Genomic DNA, 9,179 nt, shown 5'->3' on the forward strand with positions numbered 1-9,179 from the left:
GGGTCCCTAGAATTCAGTCAGTTTCTTGATTCCATGATTATGAACAGGCTTAGGGTTTCTAGAATTACAGCAGATCATCATGAATTAGTTATTTAAATATTCCAAATCAGATTATCATGTTATTGCTCAGTTTATCGCATAAATTTCAGAACCCTAGCTATGTATTTCTTTAGTTCTTAAATTACACATGCTAGGTCAGATATTTCAATATTCAGTTTTACATGCCTTAGTTTATGAATGCATCATTATCAAATTAATTATTGCATTCTCAGGTTGCATGTTCAGTTTCGAGCTATCCAGTATTTACATAAATTCAGTCATAACCAGTTAATCACTTAATTCATTGGGAGTAGCATAATACCGAGTTGGACTAGGGTTCAGCGTACCCATGTAGTCCCAGAACTACGAGCCACGTAGGTGTAAGTCCCCTATGTGGGCAACATCAGTTTAGTGATCACTCCAGCATGCCTCTATACCTCTGGCAGGGTATATTGGGTCCTCTCGATGGGGCGTATACATCGGACTCCACATTTAGTTTATGTGGTTTTATATCGGTTATTAGTAGCTCCCACAGTTCAGTCAGACTCTTTTGCATTGACCATATTTCAGTACAGTCAGTATTCAGTCTCAGTATGTTATAAATTTGGTCATTACATCAGTTAGCTTAGTATTTTCAGTATCTATATCGTGTTCAGATTATTTCATTGTTTTATTGCTTTGTTCAGTTATATGTTATTTCAGTTTTACTCTATCATGCATGCTCAGTACCTTTCAAGTACTGACGCATACATGCGCTACATCTTCTCGTGATGTAGGTTAAGGTTCTCAGCACCAGATCACGCTTAGATCGATTCCCGATATTCAGTTCAACAACATCAGTGGTGAGTCCTCATTCTTCGAGGACTAGTGACTTGTTTATCTTTATCGCTTTTAGTCTTTAGTTTCAGTTTTGCTAGACCTAGTTGGGGCATGTCCCAACATTTCTAGTCAGTTTAGAGGCTTATTCCAGACATTGTTTGATTCAACTTAGTATTTTGAGTTTGATATTTCTTTTGTATTAAACTCTCAGATTTGATATATTCAGTTATAGTATATGGGTATTCCCCATCTTTTCAGTTTATTTATGAATTAGCTTCTGCATCAGTTTATTATCTTTAGTATGCTCATGATCATGCCAGCAGGGTTAGCTTGGGATCACTTGTGGTCCTAGGTCCCGTGTCCGTGTCTCGGGGGTAGCTCGGGGCGTGACATCACCTCTCCATCTCTTGGGTCATAGATGTTAGAACCCGTTTCAAAAACCTCGATGTGGTCTTCCTCCACCTCTTCTTATAGGTCTTCTTCAGGATCCTCCTCTAGGTCTTCTTTGGGATCCACTTATGGGTATTCTTCAGGGTCCTCTTCCTCTTCAACTACCTGGATTAAATAATCGATGGATCTGGGAACAATCTGATTATACATGGATGTGGTGAATCCCATGCGAGGAAGCACTGATTCTCTAATCCAATCAATCTGTTGGTTGTCTATAAACCCCTATTGACCTTGTACGCTTGGATGAGCCATATGACTCACAGTATTCCGCCAAGCGTAATACTCCGATGTACACCATCTTTCCTCTCCTATTTATAAATCGATCGTGAATTCCCATTCGGCTTGCAGATTTCTTATCTGTTCCAACGAGACTGAAGTGAACACATCTTCATGTAATCTCATAATTGACCCTAGCGGAATGTCTTGGATGACTCCAAAGTGCTGCATAACCCAAATAGGTGCATCTGGTTGAATACCGCTCAACCCAATTAACTCGATAAACAAAAAGTATCGGGTCCTCGCAAACGACTCTCTTCTTATCCAAGAAAACTTCCATTGGACGGCATCTCCTGTAAGGTTGTTCAGGAATTTGCGCTACTCTTCTATTCCTGTCGGCGCGCCTATCCAATTTTAGGGACGATCTTCATGGCTTTCGATCTTGTTATGTGCACCCATGTAGAAATCCATTTGTGGATTACGACGATAGAAATGTTCTCTCACCCAAATTTGTAGTAGAATACTGCATCCCTCGAAGAAGTTGTGCCCCCTAATGCAGGCTGTCATCGAACGAAGAACTTCAGCGAGGATCATGGGCACCAAAGAAAATCTTTGTGGATCATTGAAGATGTTTATAACCATCGTCAATATGTTGACGTCGATAGAATTAGACCTTATCGGGGACACCATAACTCCCAAAAACACCATAACAAATACTCTTGGCCTCATATGTTCCTATGCTTCGTGAGTACATTCAAGTTCACATTGATATTCATATTAACCTTCCGAACGCCCAAACCTCTGAAAGAGATAGTCTAACTCAACCTATCTGCCGTTCACATATCTCAATGATCGAAATATGTGTAGATCCAATAGACTTAGAAAATCACCAGTACAAATAGTTGACGGGATCATCGGTAGCCTCCCTCTAATTGGTAGCTCGGTAAGACTACTGAACTCCTCTAGTGTAGGAGTGATCTCAAAATCCAAAAATTTGAAAGTTACGGTGCTCGATTCCCAAAACCCCATTAACTGAGTGACAAAGACTTTATCGCATTGTGTCCCTAGAAGTGACAATAATGCTTCTAAGTGCCCTCGAATCTCAGTCTCGTGTATCATGCATATATTTTGCCACCATTTCTGTAGAATGTGGGGCCCTGAAACGACCATTTGGATATCCGGCAAGTCTTTGTTGAGGTTTATCTGAAAAGAGGGTAAAAGGTGTAATGAGTTTATTTGCTCTAAATCCGTTAAGTGTTTAAGTTTGGATAATTTATATCGATTTTACACAAAGTTTATTTCGTCGAGTTTTAAAGAAGAAACTCATTGACATTTGAGTGGTTTTCTAAATGCAACGACAATACAATATATTGTCTTGCCTATGACTATGCAACATGACTTATTTCTAGAGTATGATTTTTTTCTAGATTGTTGAGAGTGAGACTGAGTAATTGCGAGAAGGCGCACTATGTTAATTGCACCAACTTTGAAACTAAGGAATCCAAAGAGAGTTTTGGAGGAGTGCAGGAACACCCCTTGTGTGTGTTTGTGTATGACCAAAGACTCGATAGAAAGTGTAAATGACAGTGTAGGGAAAGCAGTAACAAGTAGTGTTTTAAAACAAATAAGGAACACAAGTTTGGATTTTACTTCTGGCATTTCAATCAAAGCAATATATCAAATAACAAGCTGAAAATAAACACATAATCATAAATGTTATTCCTAAATTGAGTTTTCTAAGGTTAAAACCTAAGTAAGTTCCCCAGCAGAGTCGCCAAGCTGTCGCACCCCTATTTTGAATTAGCCGAAACAGTTCACAACATAATATGACTGACACTCGGAATTTTGGAAAAGTTTTTTTGTTTTTTTTAGAGTCACCACCTAAATTTTAAGGATAATATTAGGAAAACCATTTTTTAAGTATGTAAATGTTAACTCTATTTTGATTTGCGAAACCAGTGAGACTCTGAGTAAGAGTTTTGGTTACTCGAGGTGAAGGTATTAGGCATTCCTCAGCGCCTATCCAAAGATAGTCCTTAAATTCAATTTAGGAAAATATAATTAGGAAAACTTGATTATTTATTTTTTTCTTTAAAAATCAATGGTAAGTAAATTTTATTATTTTAAGAAAATAGTAAAATACAAGGAACGATGTATATATGTCTATAAAATTAATAGTAGTATGTTTATCATACAATAATAAATAAATAAATAAATAAATGTACTAAAATGTATGATAATTTTATATGTTGAAAAATATAGATGTGTCTTATATAAATTTATCCAAAATAAATGTTGAGTTTAAATGATATGAAAATTTGTCGTTTTATTTATATATAGAATTAAAACGTAAAAATAAAAATAAGATTATAATCGGGTTTAAATATATAGAGTAGTATGTGTGAAGAATAAAGTTTAATGAAATAAATAATAATGATACTAAATGTTAAAATATTATATAAAACTTTGTGATCTTAAATATGTTTACTATAAAGTGTAATATATACATGTAAGTTGTTTAAAACCATATGAACACTTATTATTTATTTACATGTATAGACAAATTGACGATAAATTATATGTAGATAATAATAGGTTATGTAGAGAAATATATAGAGTATATACCTTTATATGTATGACATATGTATATATGTACCTTGTATTTGAACCTGTTGACATATCTAAAATTTGAAATAGCATGTTAAAAAAATGTTTTTAGCAATGTTTGATTAAAAAAAAATAGTCAAATATATTTTATAAAAGGGTGATGTAAAAAGTATAAAAATAGACCTAACTGTTGAGCATTATTCTATAGTTATATTTTTTTCTGTTAAATATATAAGCCTACTTTTCTACTTATTTTCTTAAAAAGTATGTATGTCTAAAGGTAAATATCTTAGACATAAGTAATTTCTAGAGGTAATTATTCTAGCGTTTTAATTAGTTTTAAATTTATTTGGAGGTCCTAAGCCATGAGTAGGCCTAAATGAATATTATTTTAACCCTTTTGAAACTTCATTTGGAAAGTTTTTTAAACTATAAGGCCCATCTTTTCACTTAAAAGGCCTGAAATTATGCTATAAATAAAAATGCCAACGCATTTTTAAGAAAATATTTTTTTTGTATCATTTGTTCTAAAAGTGTTTCAACTAACTTCATAAATAAATAATATTAGCTCACATAAATAATCATCGAAATAATAGAAAAGCAATATATCTAAAACTTATAAGTAAAGGTTAGCCAACATATCAAAACAACATAGATAGGGCAACGAAAGAAAGGTTAAGAAAACATTGGACTCCTAATTTGCGAGACTCCAAGCGTTCCGATGATCCTAATTGTTGTTGGCCTAATATTTTAGGCCAAAATGAGTTCCAATGAGATGCTACAAGTTCACATATTGCCTATGTAACTTAGTTTGGCTCATCGTTGCCGCACTATCATTTTATTCAATTAAGCTCATTATTCAAGTCATCGGTATTGACCTTAATCGACACTCAAACATATTTAATGGTGGTCTTCCTAATTAGGTTCCACCCAACCAAAAATATCCAACATTGTCTTCAATGTAACAGGAATAAACGGGGACAAAAATAAAGATGGACATGCAATAATATAGAATGAAAAGATCAGGGTTTAGAAAATTCTTCACTAGGTGGCCAGTCGGTGAATTTCGCCAATGGATTCGGCGAACCGCATAATCGTGTGTTGCTCGCCAAACTTTCCAGAAATCTAGCTCTCTAATTGAGCCCAAAAGTCGGTGAAAATCGAGCTCTCCGAATCACCTCGGCGCATCGCCGAGTTATATGCTGAATCACCGAGTTTTACAGAATTCACTACTAAAAAACTACCGAAAAACGACGGCCAAAAGCGACGGACTATGTAATTTTTTTTGTCAAAATCGACGGAAAAGCGATGCACTCCTGTTCACTGCCCTTTGGCTCGACGCTTTTATTTTTCAGGATTTTTTTTAAAAAGTGACAGACAACGTCGCTTTTTTTATATTTTCATTCATTTTTTATTTCCAAAAAGTGACACTTTCCGTCGCTTTTCTGAAAATTTAAATTTTGAAAATTCCAGAAAAATGATGCACTAAAGGACACTGTCCATCACTTTTCTGAAAATTAATTTTTTGAAATACCCAGAAAAGCGATGGATTAAAGGACATTGTCCATCAATTTTCTGGGTTTATTTGAAAAAAATAATGCAAAAAAGCGACAGACAAAACCACCTTGTCCGTCGCATTTTTCTGTAATTTTTTGACAGCAGAAACTGCCCATTTACAAATATAAATCAATTCAATTCATATTCAACCTGCCCAATCAAACAAAATATAATCTAAACATCACACACAACATATAAAACAACAAACTTAAATCAATCTTCAAAAATATCTAAATCACAATACAAAAACGTATAAAGTCATTCAAAATGTGTTTCAAAATTTCAAAAAGTTCATAAAAGAGACATAAGTGCGATCTACAAAATCATCCTCCTCCTCGTTGTCGTCGTCGGTGTCCTCGGGAGTCAAAGGTGTAGTAGGTCGACGAACGAGGTTTAACACTTGTTCTTTGATTTGCTGAATGGTCGCACTTATGCTTTGTTGTTCAGCTACTCTTCTCCGCTCAGACTCTGCCAGTGCCGATGTAAGCTGTGTTATTTTAGCCGACATAGCAGCAATCTGAACACCGTCAAGTGTCTCGGCTTGACGTGACGATCCAATACCTTTTAAGCCTTAATGGAGTCGTCTTACATCATTTCGAGAGCCTCGACCATAGAATCTACCCTTGTGTGTCCCCCCTACCACTTTTTCTGTCCAAATATGACAGGACAGTTCATGTGTCTTTTGGATTGAACTATCTAGATTCTCATTGACGTACTGGTTAAACTCATTCTGCATATTAAATAGAAGAATTTACATTAATATATATACATATCATAAATATATTAACTAATAATATATATTATTCATATTAAATAACTTACAAAAGTTCGTTCGGCCCTTTCCTCCACCATACATCCAGATCAGACTCATTTTTTTATTTTTTTTCATATGAGTCTTCTTGAAAACCTTCAGTACAAGGGGAGTGCATCCCATTTATTTTTCCTATAAATAAAAATGAAATTTATATTATAACGATATTAATCAACTAATTATTTATTTAAAAGTTTGAATTAGAACTTACCATCTCTCTTGTAATTGTTCCAACGTTCTTTGCCCCTCCAGTGTGCAATGAGCCCCCCTTAAGACTGCCTCTAGACTTTTTGGCTTGTTCGTACATCGCCTTGAACTTATTTGTGTTCAAATATTGGCGCAATCCATCCATCATATGAGGAAACATCCAACCCAGACACTAATCAGTATCTCGGGCTTTCTTTAGCCAACTAGACAGTCTCGCGGATGCCCTTCTCTCAAATGTGGTCGCGATGACCATATTAAACCTCGGTTCCCAAGTACACATAGTTTGAAAAAAATGAATAACGTTAGATAATTAAAAAAAAGTAAAGGATACTAAAATTAATAAACTTAACTAAAAAAATATTTACCTTAAATTCATTAAACATCGCCTGATGTATATTGTTTGGGATCTCATTGCAGGAGTGATAAGCATGTGTAAAAAGCCTTCTCACAGAGTCTTTAAAAGGCGGGGCAGCATCCTTTGTAGGATACCACATGCAAAACACATAATAAACATGTTAGTTCATGAATAATATATTAAAGATTCTCAAATAAGTACAATAAAGTAACAAATAGATAACAAAACAAACTTACGATGACCCATCCAACTCAATCATGACTCTGTCAATCCTGTCACTGTGTCCCGGTGCTACAACAGACGTCTCATCTAGTGTAGGTGTAGGTGATACACCATGATGCACATAATGTTGAGTCAATGGAGGTGTACCGGCCACAACATCTGACTGCTCACTACTAGAATCTCTAATCCTCATGGCAGATAACTGAGGAGATGTACCTGTGGGAAATGGAGAGGGAGATGGAGTACGGCCAGCCGATAAGGATCGTGTTCGACAAATAGCCTGTAAAGGTAGGTCCTTGTAGTGCCGTGGAGGTAGTGCCTGTGAAGAAGAGAAAGCCTCAGATGGTCGACAGTAATTAGGATAATATTGTCGAGGATCCGCCATACCAAATGGAACAACAAATAAATGAGTATTATGAGTAATGCACTCTAATGAATAAGAAAGAATTCCTGGAATATCCTTAGAATCTATAGGTCTCCTAGACTTCTTCTTTTTAGTCTTATTAGGCTGACTAACTCCAAGATGCCCGCGAGATCTATCACCCTCACCCCCTGATGACATCTGTACGCAAATTTACATGGATAATATATTAAAATCATAAATAAAATAAAATTAGTATTAGGGAAATAAATAACTTACATACTAGCTATATAGTCTATCATTCTACATTTATTCCTCCTCGCTTGTTTCATTTCCATCACTCTCCCATTCTTCCTCCTCAGTTGTTTGATTTTCATTGTCATATTCTTCGTTATCAAATAAATCATTTTCCCCATCCTCATTTATTTCTTCCTCAACATTTATCATTATCTCCTCATCAAATACTTTTTCTAATATAAGTTGAGGATGTTCTAATGTGGTTTCCAGTTCAACATCAGCTTGTTGATGAACAATTGCAACCTCATTTTTGTACGCCACATCTAAGACATTGTCAATTTCAATTCTTCCCACATGTTTAGTATTTATAACAACCCAGGAATCAACTTTGTCTTTACGCAATGGATATGGAGCGTAATGCACTTGTTTAGCATTTTGTGCAATGATGAAAGGATCATAACTTATGTATTTTCTGGTGTGCTTAACTTCAATTATATTATGGTGTTAGTCCTCTTTTGTGCCTCTGTGTGATGGGTCAAACCACTTACACCAAAATAATACGATCTTCTTTTTAGGCCAATCTGAATATCTTACTCCAATAATCTCATAAATGACACCATAATATTCAATAGTTTGGCCAGTACCATCAACATCACCTTGTATGAAGACACCGCTATTTTTTTTTCTTATTCCTAGAAACTTCTTCAGTTTGAAACTTAAAACCATTGACACAATACTTATTCATCGTCTGAATTTGAGATTCAGGTCCAAGTGCAACTTCTTTCACTAATTGCAAATGTTCGACATTTGAGTATTCATCGTAAATCTATCTATTTTTGTTTAAAATAATATAATTTAGCATAACATGAATACATTATTAAATACTTATTGATTCAATGTAATCTTGCACACTTACATATTCTATTAGCGATTTGGAAAATTCCATATAGATGGCTTCATTATCCCATGTGTTTACGAATAAGCTGATCATTGTACATTTAGATATTTCGTTAGTTAATAAACACTTATTAGTATGTATGTATTTTGATAATATATTTTTAACACTTATTTGAGATATGGTTGAATCTTTGGACAATTAAGCAAAATATGTGTCACAACTGATTGCATTTCCATACTAGTGAAGCTTCGCTTTTCACATTTTTTAGATCCTCGGCCATTTTGATTAAAATTTGATATCGGTGAAAATAAAGGATCAATATCACCTTCATCATTGCGATTGGGCCTGTTTCTCCTACATGACACATCAATCCCAAAGTAATAAGAATAAAAATCACCAG

The sequence above is a fragment of the Solanum stenotomum genome, chromosome 5 (assembly GCF_019186545.1).
Source record: "Solanum stenotomum isolate F172 chromosome 5, ASM1918654v1, whole genome shotgun sequence".
NCBI lineage: Eukaryota > Viridiplantae > Streptophyta > Magnoliopsida > Solanales > Solanaceae > Solanum > Solanum stenotomum.